This window comes from Hevea brasiliensis, chromosome 14, assembly GCF_030052815.1.
Source record: "Hevea brasiliensis isolate MT/VB/25A 57/8 chromosome 14, ASM3005281v1, whole genome shotgun sequence".
In the NCBI taxonomy this organism is placed as follows: domain Eukaryota; kingdom Viridiplantae; phylum Streptophyta; class Magnoliopsida; order Malpighiales; family Euphorbiaceae; genus Hevea; species Hevea brasiliensis.
Genome location: NC_079506.1, coordinates 18,963,589 through 18,978,436, shown reverse-complemented (window position 1 = coordinate 18,978,436; position 14,848 = coordinate 18,963,589). Strand labels below are relative to the sequence as shown.

At 36.4% G+C, this 14,848-nt stretch overlaps 2 long non-coding RNA genes across 2 annotated transcripts; both read right to left on the bottom strand.

Moving 5' to 3' along the window:
* Positions 1-1,708: 1,708 nt before the first annotated feature.
* Positions 1,709-14,464, bottom strand: LOC131172515 (uncharacterized). Its single transcript, XR_009143032.1, has 4 exons — positions 13,967-14,464; positions 6,348-6,404; positions 5,366-5,770; positions 1,709-2,341 (listed from the first exon to the last, which is right to left on the bottom strand). It is a non-coding gene; the product is annotated as an uncharacterized LOC131172515 (long non-coding RNA).
* Positions 2,509-3,935, bottom strand: LOC131172516 (uncharacterized). Its single transcript, XR_009143033.1, has 2 exons — positions 3,845-3,935; positions 2,509-2,773 (listed from the first exon to the last, which is right to left on the bottom strand). It is a non-coding gene; the product is annotated as an uncharacterized LOC131172516 (long non-coding RNA).
* Positions 14,465-14,848: the final 384 nt, after the last annotated feature.

Here is a 14,848-nt window from a genome sequence, read left to right as displayed (position 1 = left end):
CTATGGTCATTAGTTTGATCCTTGAACTTTCTAGTGATTTATAACCACCCAGACTTGTCACTTCTCGTTCTACCCCTACTGTTGTCATGTCGTTATTGCTTCACTACAAAGTGATTCTGTTGATCACACTAAAAATGTTTGCCTGACATTCATAATGAACCTCTAACTACCTTGTCACTATCTCAAAAGTCTAACTTAAAGCCTCTGTGTCATTATCTATCATTCTTTTCCTCTCATCATACCTTTTTGATCCCTTAGATTAATTTTTATTAAACTTACTACTTACTAACTTCTTCTTCTCTGCCTAATTAGATAGTCCACAATATCATCGCACACCTTCTAGCTTTTACTCATTATTATTGTATTCCATACCTCCATCACTGTTCTTACTAATGTGGTCCCATTTTGGGTTTTCCATCATTGTCATTCTCCTTGCCAAGAATAATACTTAGCCTATCCTATATCTTAGCTTCGTTCCTTTTGTTACGCGCCCTTTAGGTTGTCCTTTCATTTATTTCCTTTTTCTTATCCAAAATAGAACTTAACTATTCTATCCCTGGTTCCATTCTTCTTCCTAATATGACAGCTGTACCTGCTAACTATATCTTTCAGAGTCTCTACCACGTTATCACATATCTGTGCTACTCAGATTTGGTCCTTTGACCACTCTAGCTAGTACTTCTTCCACTGGCATTTAGATTATATTGCATCTGTAATCAATTATCCAAACCTTCATTCTGCACTTCCTCTATCCATTGGCCTTCTATAATTTATCTTCGCTAATTTATTTCTCTTAACACTATTATAATTAGATTATACTATTGTTTTGAATAATGTGAAGTTAGAAAGGAACTCAGGAAATTACAGTCATACTTTTATTGTAGGATCTTTATTCTTATCCTTTAGCTTACATAATATCCTTACTACCTCGAGAACTGATTCTGCAGTAATTTTATTTATTTGTTATTATTATTATTATTATTTTTTTCTATATTTACTCAATTCGCCAATATTTAAGATTCCGGGCACCCAAACCTGCCATCCAATTTAAAGGATTTACATCCATCATGATCTTGACTATATATGATTCCTATAATGGGACTTGTATCCTCTCCAGGATACCCAAGCCAACTACTCTCTACCACACTCTACAGTCCCATCTGGGGCACTATTTTGTTGGTCCCCATTGTTAATAATAACTTTCGATCCCTTCTGAAAATATAGGACTATACCCTAACTTGCTGCAACAAAGGTACTACATTTACCACGTTGCCCAAACCATGTCAAATTAATGACTCTCCTATCATATTATAGCTCTGTGAATCATTAATTCATAGTTTCGACCTTCTCTAGGTAGTAGGGTTGTACTTTATTCCATACTAATACACACAAGGTATACTATTCTCACTAAGCTCTAAGCAAAATGTTTGTCATACTGCAAAAAATCATCCAAAATTCCATACCGAAGACTAGATGGTCTCACTCTATAGGTGTCACCTTTACTTTGCAATTAGTTTGAAACCTCTGGTCTGATGGCAACTCTTACTGTAACTCTAGCTCATGCTAGGGTAACTGAGTCACTGACTCTAGTTACCACCCAACTGTGACCTTTCGATATTTTAGCTCTAGACTCTTAACCAGGAGTTCCCAACTCCTCTGCAGATATAAAACTGCTTGCAGTATTCAGTACCAAAGCAGACCGCTGCAACATCCTCATCATAAGCACTACAGGGAAGTACGTAGCTCTACACAATAATCTCATGTCGGTACTGTAATCTGCAGCTTACAGAGCAGACATCGAGAACATTGTATAGTTACTACGATACGTCCTGACCGACTAGGTCTCCTAATTTCTTATCTCTCTTGAATCTTCTATTATCATAAACTTATTCTGACTGGGTCACCCACTGATGACTGCCAGCAGTGGTATCCTCATCTTTATCTAGGGCAACTGTACTTTCAAGACTCACCTTTATGTACTCGTGCCTTGCACGAAATAGGCACACCATTTAAACCCATACAGACAGAAACATAGCATTTCTTGGAGTACGTATCTTCATGATAGACCTCAACATGTCTGCTAACTCTATTTCACATTTCTATGTACTCCACGAAAATCAAGACACTAACTGAGGTACTTTTATATTTCCCGAGGTATAACGCAGAATCTAGAAACAAAGAATTACAGAAAAGACAAAACAGAATCCTATGCTCCGCATGTAACATCCTAACAAGACTCTTTTTTACACTCCCAATTATATTCTTTCCCATGAATCTAGAGCCTAAGCTCTGATACCACATTTGTCACGACCCAACCTATGGGCCGGACCGGCACTAGGACCTGGGCCAGCTTAAAGCCCCCGAGGCCCGTAGTAAGCCTAACTGTTCATTAACCCAACTCTAAGGCCCATTTGGGCCCAATTTCAAGAAAACAAACGGACAGAGTCCGGCCATAAAATGGACTTACCAACGGGGAGTTTTCGACTCACCCGACCTGTAAACACAATATATAGTCAATTGGGGAGCTCAGCTCACCCTCCACATACTCATCAACATAATAATAAATGGGAGCTCAGCTCCCTCATCCAATCCATCAAACATGCATATCATTATACGTTTACAGGTCCAACATGATAATAATATTACAGACCATAATCAAATAAATACTTCTAACACATGCGGAAATTCTAGGAGTTAATAAAATTACACAAACATTGATAAACAACCTGCGAGGAAAGGGAGCAGGTTAACCTCAAAAATATCCTCCTGTGGCCTGGAAAAATATTGAACAGGAGTGAGCGTTCGACTCAGAGAGTAAAATATCAATTTTAACCATAATCTCTATAACTATCTAAATCTAATGCACCCTGTAGAGTGAAATGCAACACCCACATCATTTTCACATCATAACATCAAAAAGGTAATTTGGAGCACTCACGCACCCTGTAACATCAATCATAATATATGGGAGCTGATCCCCTATACAGCTCTCTTAAATCCAACCTGGTGCCAGCGAAGAACTCAGCTCGGACTTCCACTTAATAACCAAATCGGGTCCCAAATAAGAACTCAAGCCGTGTCTACCCCGAAGGACCGGGTCCCAGCGAAGATCTCAAGCCGTGTCTACCCGTCCTATCCATAGTCCACACCACATCACACGCACGCCAACGCACGCACACTGCTCCAAATTACCACAACAACATCCATGGCACGCTAACAATTATGAATGCAACATAAATCATGCCTAGAGTTTAACTACATAAATATTTGCATATAAGTGATGCATGGGCATGCTTGAACATATAATAATATCGAAATTACAATTAAAATTAATATTTTACTCACAGACTTGACGGCAATCACTGTGGCTGGGCGGATGAAGAAGGCATCGGCTCACCTGACAATTATATTACAATTATTTAATACAAATGACCCAATACAAATCAAGAAAAGACCCAATACGTCCTAAGTCGTGCCGAAAATCCGGCAGAATCTCCCCTATACCTAGGACCTACCCAACCTGCAAAAGGGCTCAAAACACACTTCTATATCCACAATCCATATATCCACAACTCAATCACATCACACAGCCCCTCCTGGGCCCATCAAATCAATCACCCATCACAATACGCAAAATTTCAATTTAGTCCTTATTATTGATCATTTTTGCAAAAACTGCCCAAACAAGCTCTAAAAATTATAAAACTTTGCCCCGCGGTCCTTAGCAATATTACTAAGCTATTGCAAAAAGAATCGTAATTTTCTAAGCTACCACGAATATTTTATGGATTTTTAATCCTATTTAAGCACTAGAAAATTACGAAAAAACAAGGTTCGGGTTTACCTTTGCCGATTCCGACTTCGGGAACGCGCTCGGGATGCCTGACAATGGTGGGGTAGCCAAAACCTCGATCCAATTCGGAGACTTTTCCGGTAGGTAGTGCATGCGGAAATTCACAGATCCGGACAACTGTCGAATTTCCGCGAATTGAGGATACCTACACGAAGCCCAATAATAATATATAAAAAATCAGGGGTGTTACAAAAACAGCTATCATCAGCTATCAGTTATCAGCTATCAGCTATCAGTAACAGCCATCAAGTAACAGTTATCAGTTATATTCAACAGTTAATCCAAACAGGCCCTTAATATATATATATACATCCCAACTCAATTAAGTCTTTATCTCAAAAATTTAGAGTCGATTAATATATATATAATTAAATTTATATATAAAATAAATTAAAAAAATTAATTATCTAAAAAATATGAAATTTATTAATTTTTTAATTAAATTTTAAAATTTGTATGATTATTAATTAAATCATGTTTGATTAATGTTTTAATTGATTTGATTGTCAATAAATTATTAATATATTTTAACAAATAAGAAATTACAAGTTAAATTTTATTATAATTTTTATCTTTATCAATACTTAAATTGTGTTTTATAAATAACTAATTAATGTATCATTTTTATTAAATTGTTCACTGAGTTGCATTAATTTTTTAATAATTTTATCGTTAATTTTTTTCAATCTTGTTACTTTCTACTTAAAATCATTTCTTCGCTAAAGCAGATGTGTTAGTTGCTCATTCTCTAGGCCATTATAAAATGGATCAAATCACTAAAATAAAAAATAATTATTCTCTTTAATTATTTATCTATTAATATCGGCTATTAATAAATTTATAAAGTACAGCTCTTAATCAAAACAAAAATTATTACAATTATCAAGTATCACATATTAACGGTTTATTAACTGTTAAGTCAATTTGAGATACTAATCAAACGTGAAAGTTTAATTAATAATTATATAAATTTTAAAATTGAATTACAAAAATTAATAAATTTCATATTTTTTTTATAATTAATCCTAAATAAAATTTATTTATTTATATCTTAATTTATGAAAAATCATATCTAAATAAGTTTTTCTTGAAATATATCAGGCAAAATAAGAAAAAAAAATTGTTGAAAATTATAGTAGACTTGCCGGTTAGTTTAACTCAATATGAAAGGTTGTAATGATTCTCAATATGAAAATTTCATTTTTATGCCTTAAATTCGTGGTAAATTTAAATAAATTTTTTTAATTATTTATATGTAATTTAATTTTTATATTACAAAATAAATAATCTATTATTAAACTATTAACACATTGACATCCCCCAAATCTGAACGTGTGTAAGAAATATACTGAAATTTGAACGCATTGACATTCAAATTTGAACACTATGATAGCCTCCTATTGCAATTTGCTAAGCACGCCGAATTAACAATTGCATCAAGGTGTTTATAGACATCTAAACAATTACATTAAGTGTCACGACCCAACCTATGGGCCGGACCGGCACTAGGACCTGGGCCAGCTTAAAGCCCCCGAGGCCCGTAGTAAGCCTAACTATTCCTCAAATCCATAACCAGGCCCACAATTTAGGCCCAATATGCATATAAAATAATTTAAATCAAACTGTTATAATTTCATTTCGAGCCAACTTAGCCCAGAAATTTTCAGAAACTAAAATCAGGGGAGCCCAGCTCAACCCTGTTACCTCATTTACAAACTGTTTAAATACCATACAAATCTTCATTTATTAATCTTAAAAATTTAAGTTCACACAACCTCTACCAAGGTCCACACTATTTCTAACACATGCGGAGTTCTAGATTTTTAATTTAGAAAAGATAGTAAAATAATTAAATAATTGACGTTAAACCTGCGAGGAAGAAAACAGGTTGCTCTGTAAAATAACTCCTCCTGTGGCCTGTAAAAATTTTTGAACAGGAGTGAGCGTTCGACTCAGAGAGTAAAATATCAATTTTAACCATAATCTCTATAACTATCTGAAACTAATGCACCCTGTAGAGTGAAATGCAACATACACAACATTTTCACATCATAACATCAAAAAGGCAATTTGGAGCACTCACGCACCCTGTAACATCAATCATAATATATGGGAGCTGATCCCCTATACAGCTCTCTTAAATCCAACCTGGTGCCAGCGAAGAACTCAGCTCGGACTTCCACTTAAATACCAAATCGAGGGTCCCAGCGAAGAACTCAAGCCGTGACTACCCCTCGAAGGAACGGGTCCCAGCGAAGAACTCAAGCCGTGACTACCCCGTCCTATCCATAGTCCACACCACATCACACGCACGCCAACGCACGCACACTGCTCCAAATTACCACAACAACACTCATGGCACATTAACAGTTATGAATGCAACATAATTCGTGCCTAGAGTTTAACTACATAAATATATGCATATAAGTGATGCATGGGCATGCTGAACATATAATAATATCGAAATTACAATTAAAATTAATATTTTACTCACAGTACACCGTCGACTATTGTGGCTGCTGGATGCAGGAAAATAGTTGATCTCGATCACCTAATAATTAAATTATAAATTTATTAGTACTAACTCAAAATAAAACTCTAAAGAGGCAATAGACAGCCTAATTCATGCCGGAAATCCGGCAGAGTTTCCCCTATACCTGGGACCTACCCAACCTGCAAAGAGGCTCAAATAACACTTCTAAATTCTCAATTTCCACAATCACATCTCATTAATATCACATGGCCCCTCCTGGGCCCTCCAAATCAGACTATACTCAAAATTTTAAAAATTACGTTTTAGTCCATATAATTGACATTTTTCAAAAATCCACTCAAACAAGCTCTAAAAATTCTAAAATTTTGCCCCGCGGTCCTTAATAATATTATAAGGCTATTGCAAAATGAATTGTAATTTTCTAATCACCCATGAATATTTTATTCAAGAATTTTACTCGATTCCATAAGTTTCCAACAGCTAACATATTCCTAATTCAACCCAATTAAATATTCACATATTTAAACCTCCATCCTCAAGCTTCAACCAATTATATAAAATTTAATTATCTTAATTTCAATTAATCTTATATGCCCACATGCTAAAAATATAACTAAAATCCATCCATATTTCTCAAAAATATTCTACGATCACCCAAAAATTCAACTAACACCATAGAATATCTCCAAATAATTTTACTTTCATCATATATTTTTCTTAGAATTTTTCTCCAATTTTCCTGTTTAAGAAACACCGTATTTATGCTCCATGCATGCAGAAATAATAAAAATTGTCTTACCCAAGTTTATCTGTGTCTCAAAAATTCCAAAAATTTATGAGGAAGCTCTCGAAGTTGAACCATCTCCATAGCTCACCTGCCATCACGCACCACCGCCAAGACGGTGGCCGCCACGTCACCGGCGATATTTGCCGGATCTGATCATACCACCATGTTCCTCTCCTCTTCCTCAGTCCATATGTGGTCTCGGATCGTCGATCCAACGGTCGGATCGTCGTAGATCTGATGAAAAAGCTTGAAAAACCCGAAACTTCTCTCCTCCATATCTCACTCATCCGACCTCCATTTGCTTCAAAATTGGTGTCAAAAGAAAGCTCTCGGAACAAGCTTTCCAACGCCACCGGAATCGCCTCGATCGGACGTCGGACGAAGCCGGAATCGCGCCGGAAAGCCGCCATCGGCGCGCGTTTTCTCTCTCCTCTCCCTCTCTTGCCGCCGTTTCTGGTGGTCTTGGTGGTCGCCGGAGGGTCGCCGGCCGGTCACCGGAGAAAGGAAGAAGAAGAAGAAGAAAGGGAAGGAGAGGGAAAGAAGAGAAATGGGGGGGGGGGGGTCCTCCTCCCGTTTTTCTTTTGATTTTTTTTTTTTTTTTTTTTTTTTTTTTTAAGGGTTGTTACATTCTTCCCCCCTTAAGAAAAATTCGTCCTCGAATTTTCGAATAAACCAGAGATATGGAAAAGAAGATTATCAGAACAAGTGCAATCATTACTCCTCCAGCTTTGCAGAGATTGGTAAAACATTTATTCTTCAAACTCTTTGTACATTATATATGACATTCTATTACTCTCTTATTCTACTATGGCGTCCTATTTGTCTTCATCTCTATCTAGAGATGCTCTTATCTCTTGGCTATTCATTGACCATTCTTCTGACATTTCAAGTATTCGCTATATCTCACTGTTCTTGACTTGATGTCTCATAACTTCAATCAACTTTAGTGCTTACCTCACTTTTATTACGCCCCAACATGTCTCTTGGTGACTTCAGTCATCATTCCTTTGTTTTAATAATCTCTGTTTTCCCCAATGACATAACTTATGTTCCTTATTCCATGATATCCTATGAGTAGCTTTCCTGTAGCACCTAATCTAGGCATCTTGTTGAGATCTTCACTCTTCTTATGACTTGATGGTTAATACCTATAAATCTTCTCACTCCCATTATACTTTAAATTTTTAATCTCTCTTGTGTCATTACTAAGGTACTTAGACCAACCTCTATCGATCTTATGTAACTAGTCAGGTAGAGTCTCCTCCAAGAGCCAAGTGTATCATTTATCAATATTGGAAAGTAAACTGGGTCTCTCCTTCTAGGTAACAAAAGTGTTTATATTCTCTGACAACTCAACCCATGCGACTTATCAATTCTCACTCCTTCTCTGGAATATAAATATCTAGACTTCTTCCTATAGCTTCTTAGTATGTGGCCTACTTCTGACACATTAGCACTCAGATCGAGGCTCTACTACTCCTTTAATCTATCATCTCATAATAACTTGTTTTAAACGTCTCTTAGTGTGTTCCTAGCATACCTATTCCTCCTTATCCTCATCATTATAACTGGCTCTATCGAGCTCTTTTTCTGTCCTTTGCATCTTATCCACTTTCCTTTTCCTATTTTTTGGTATTGTTGATATCTTTTCAACCTGCTGTACTTATTCCTTAATTTTAGTCCTATTTCACCCTTACACCTTTTTCCTTCAAGGATGTCCATCCCATCATCAACTTTAACTTTCATTTTATTTCTTAGTTACTAGTTCTATTACTTCGGGAATTCTAACCTTACGATTTTCTCTTACCAGCACATTCTTCACCTTTTGTAACACTTATAATTAACCATAGAAAATTCTTTTTGCATCCCCTTTTACCAACTTAACTATCAGAACATTATCATTCCCTACCTCTCTTAGTAGGAAATTACACATCCTAGATGGATATGAGCCCTTGAAACTATAAATTCCATCTGAACTAACACGGCTGTGAGAAATGTGTGCCATGCCTTAATCCTAAACAAAATACTTCACATGTTCATTCTCCTTAATAAAATCACATATACTGCCCATAGCTTTCCAAACTTCAGCTTCATCTTTTCCTATTAGCAACAATCTCATTCGCTGTAACTCATTCACAATTAGTATTCTCTCCAGCTCATAATTTAAAATAGTCACAAGCCTTAGTAGCTAACTCAATTTGACTCTTGTTATTACTGTAATCGTCCTTTCATACTTAACACTAGGTATGCACTTACAGTCATTCTCATATCACGAAATTGTATATGAATTGGTGCCTACCAAACTCTCAAATAACTAGGTCTCCTTGACTCTGTCTCCGTTCCTTATATAACCCTCTAGAACCAATAGCACAAACTAAACTTGAAAAGAAAGAAAAATATCCTCTTATATTCAACTACGCCCGATTGTCCATATAATAACGTTTAATCTATGTTTCTTGGTCTTTCTCTTCAAATTTCATCATCTCCTAGCACAATTGTGCTCTACCTATAAGGCATCATCTGCATGAACCCTTTACTGTACCATCGTCCTTCCTGACATAATATTTTATAATTTATTAACTTTACTTATACTCGACCAATGATTCATATCTATCATCGTTTATATTGTGCCCTTAACTTTTGTTGATTCCTGAAAGATTTCTCTCGCTAATAGATTCTTCAAACACTAATTCCACCCTTATCTATGGTAATTAATTTGATCCTTAAACTTTCTAGTGATTTATTACCATCCATACTTGTCACTTTTTATTCTACCCCTACTGTTGCTCTGTCGTTATTGCGTCAGCAAAGTGATTACATTGATCACACTAAAAATGTTTGCTGACATTCATAACGAACCTCTAACTACCTTCTCACTATCTCAAAAGTCTAACCTAAAACCTATGTGTCATTATCTATCATTCTTTTCCTCATCATACCTATTTGATCCCTTAGATGACTTTTATTCAACTTATCGCTTACTAACTTCTCTTTCTCTACCTATTTAGGTAGTCCGCAATACCATCGCACACCTTCTAACATTTACTCATTATTATTGTATTCCATACCTCCTTCACTTTTCTCACTAATGTGGTCCCATTTTGGGTTTTCCATCCTTATCATTCTCCTTGCCAAGAATAACACTTAGCCTATCCTATATCTTAACTTTGTTCCTTTTATTATGCGCTCTTTAGGTTGTCCTTTCATTTATTTCCTTTGTCTTACCCAAAATAGAACTTGACTATTCTATCCCTGGTTCCATTCTTTTTCCTAACATAATAGCTGTACTTGCTAACTATATCTTTCAGAGTCTCTATCGCGTTATCATATGTCTGTGCTACTCAGATTTGGTCCTTTGACCACTCTAGCTAGTACTTCCACTAGCATTTAGATTATATTGCATCTGCAATCAATTGTCCAAACTTTCATTCTGCACTTTCTTTATCCATTGGTCTTCTGTGATTTATCTTGGCTAATTTATTACTCTTAACACTATTATAATTAGATTATACTATTGTTTTGAATAATTTGAAATTAGAAAGGAACTCAGCAAATTACAGTCATACTTTTATTGTATGATCTCTATTCTTATCCTTTAGCTTACATAATACCCTTACTACCTCGAGAACTAATTTTGCAGTAATTTTATTATTATTATTATTATTATTATTATTATTATTATTATTATTATTATTATTATTATTATTATTTTCCATGTTTACTCAACTAGCCAAAACTTAAGATTCCGGGCACCCAAACCTGTCATCCAATTCAAAGAATTTACATCCATCATGATCTGATTATATATGATTCCTATAATGGAACTTGTATCCTCTCCAGGATACCCGAGCCAACTACTCTCTACCACACTCTACAGTCCCATCTGGGACACTATTTGGTTGGTCATCATCATTAGTAATAACTTTTGATCCCTTCTGAAAAGATAGGACTACACCTTAACTTGCTGCAACAAAGGTACTACATTTACCACCTTGCCCAAACCATGTCAAATTAATGACTCTCCTATCATATCATATCTCTATGAATCATCAATTCATAATTTTGACCGTCCCTAGGTAGTAGGGTTGCACTTTACACCTTGCTAATACACACAAGGTATCCTATTCTCACTAAGTTCTAAGCAAAACGTCTGTCATTCTGCAAAAATCATCCAAAATTCCATACCGAAGACTAGATGGTCTCACTCTATAGGTGTCACTTTTACTTTGCAACTAGTCCGAAACCTCTGGTCTGATGGCAACTCTTAATGCAACTCTAGCTCATGCTAGGTAACTGAAGTCATTGACTCTAGTTACCACCTAAGCTGTAACCTTCGATATTCTAGCTCTAGACTCTTAACCAGAGTTCCCAACTCCTCTGCGGATATAGAACTGCATTGCGGTATTCTTTGTACCAAAGCAGAGGCCATCGATAAACACCCTCATTATGGAGCACCACGGGGATGCACGCGGCTCTACACAATAATCTCATGTCGATCTTAGTCTGCGACTACAGAGCGGACATTGAGAACATTGTATAGTTACTACGATACGTCTGCGGACTAGGTCTCCTAATCTCTTATCTCTCTTGAATATTCTATTATCACAAACTTATTCTAACTGGGTCATCCATTGATGACTGCCAGCAGTGGTATCCTCATCCTTATCTAGGGCAACTGTACTTTCAAGACTCACCTTTATGTACTCGTGCCTTGCACGAAATGGGCACACCATTTAAACTCATACTGACAAAATATAACATTTCTTGGAGTACGTATCCTCATGATAGACCTCACATGTCTACTAACTCTATTTCACATTTCTGTGTACTCCACGAAAATCAAGACACTAATTGAGGCACTTTTATATTTCCCGAGGTATAACGTAGAATCTAGAAACAGAGAATTACAGGAAAAGACGAAACAGAATCCTATACTCCGCATGTAACATCCTAACAAGACTCCTTTTACACTCCCAAGTATATTATTTCCCATGAATCTAGAGCCTAAGCTCTGATACCAACTTTGTCACGACCCAACCTATGGTAGGGCCGTACTAGGACACAGGCGACTTAAAGCCCCTGAGGCCCGTAGTAAGCCTAACTATTCCTCAAATCCATAACCAGGCCCACAATTTAGGCCCAATATGCATATAAAATAATTTAAATCAAACTGTTATAATTTCATTTCGAGCCAACTTAGCCCAGAAATTTTCAGAAACTAAAATCAGGGGAGCCCAGCTCAACCCTGTTACCTCATTTACAAACTGTTTAAATACCATACAAATCTTCATTTATTAATCTTAAAAATTTAAGTTCACACAACCTCTACCAAGGTCCACACTATTTCTAACACATGCGGAGTTCTAGATTTTTAATTTAGAAAAGATAGTAAAACAATTAAATAATTGACGTTAAACCTGCGAGGAAGAAAACAGGTTGCTCTGTAAAATAACTCCTCCTGTGGCCTGTAAAAATTTTTGAACAGGAGTGAGCGTTCGACTCAGAGAGTAAAATATCAATTTTAACCATAATCTCTATAACTATCTGAAACTAATGCACCCTGTAGAGTGAAATGCAACATACACAACATTTTCACATCATAACATCAAAAAGGCAATTTGGAGCACTCACGCACCCTGTAACATCAATCATAATATATGGGAGCTGATCCCCTATACAGCTCTCTTAAATCCAACACAGTGCCAATAAGAACTCAATCGGACTTCCACTTAAATACCAAATCGAGGGTCCCAGCGAAGAACTCAAGCCGTGACTACCCCTCGAAGGAACGGGTCCCAGCGAAGAACTCAAGCCGTGACTACCCCGTCCTATCCATAGTCCACACCACATCACACGCACGCCAACGCACGCACACTGCTCCAAATTACCACAACAACACTCATGGCACATTAACAGTTATGAATGCAACATAATTCGTGCCTAGAGTTTAACTACATAAATATATGCATATAAGTGATGCATGGGCATGCTGAACATATAATAATATCGAAATTACAATTAAAATTAATATTTTACTCACGATGACAATCGACTATTGTGGTCATTGGATGCGGGAAAATAGTTGATCTCGATCACCTAATAATTAAATTATAAATTTATTAGTACTAACTCAAAATAAAACTCTAAAGAGGCAATAGATGACTAATTCATACCTGGAAATCCGTGAGTTTCCCTATACAGGACCTACCCAACCTGCAAAGAGGCTCAAATAACACTTCTAAATTCTCAATTTCCACAATCACATCTCATTAATATCACATGGCCCCTCCTGGGCCCTCCAAATCAGACTATACTCAAAATTTTAAAAATTACGTTTTAGTCCATATAATTGACATTTTTCCAAAATCCACTCAAACAAGCTCTAAAATTTCTAAAATTTTGCCATGATCCTTAATAATATTATAAGGCTATTGCAAAATGAATTGTAATTTTCTAATCACCCATGAATATTTTATTCAAGAATTTTACTCGATTCCATAAGTTTCCAACAACTAACATATTCCTAATTCAACCCAATTAAATATTCACATATTTAAACCTCCATCCTCAAGCTTCAACCAATTATATAAAATTTAATTATCTTAATTTCAATTAATCTTATATGCCCACATGCTAAAAATATAACTAAAATCCATCCATATTTCTCAAAAATATTCTACGATCACCCAAAAATTCAACTAACACCATAGAATATCTTCAAATAATTTTACTTTCATCATATATTTTTCTTAGAATTTTTCTCCAATTTTTCCTGTTTAAGAAACACTGTATTTATGCTCCACAGACAGAGAAATAATAAAAATTGTCTTACCCGAAGTTTATCTGTGTCTCAAAAATTCCAAAAATTTATGAGGAAGCCTCTGGAAGTTGAACCATCTCCATAGCTCACCGGGCCACCGCCGGCACCACCGCGCACGGTGGCCGGCCGCCGGTCACCGGCGACATTTGCCGGATCTGATCATACCACCATGTTCCTCTCATCTTCCTCAGTCCATATGTGGTCTCGGATCGTCGATCCAACAGTCGGATCGTCGTAGATCTGACGAAAAAGCTTGAAAAATCCGAAACTTCTCTCCTCCATATCTCACTCATCCGACCTCCATTTGCTTCAAAATTGGTGTCAAAAGAAAGCTCTCGGAACAAGCTTTCCAACGCCACCGGAATCGCCTCGATCGGACGTCGGACGAAGCCAGAATCGCACCGGAAAGCCGCTGCCCACTGTGCGCGCGTTTTCTCTCTCCTCTCCCTCTCTTGCCGCCGTTTCTGGTGGTCTTGGTGGTCGCCGGAGGGTCGCCGGCCGGTCACCGGAGAAAGGAAGAAGAAGAAGAAGAAAGGGAAGGAGAGGGAAAGAAGAGAAATGGGGGGGGGGGGGTCCTCCTCCCGTTTTTCTTTTGAAATATTTTTTTTTATTATTATTTTTAAGGGTTGTTACATTAAGGTGTTTGATAAACTTAACTGATAGCTGAAAAATAATTGATAGAGTATTTATTAGCTGTAGTTTGTATCAGCTCTAAATACTAGAGATGTTAGTGAAAAGTTATGTAATTTTTTTTTATTGTTTTTCAAAAATATCTTTTATTAATTTTCGTCCCTCATTTCTCTTCATTTTGTAAAAGATATTTGTATACAGCCATCACTCACTAGCCACGAAGAGTGATGATAATGGATAGGGTATTCACACCTGATTAATATT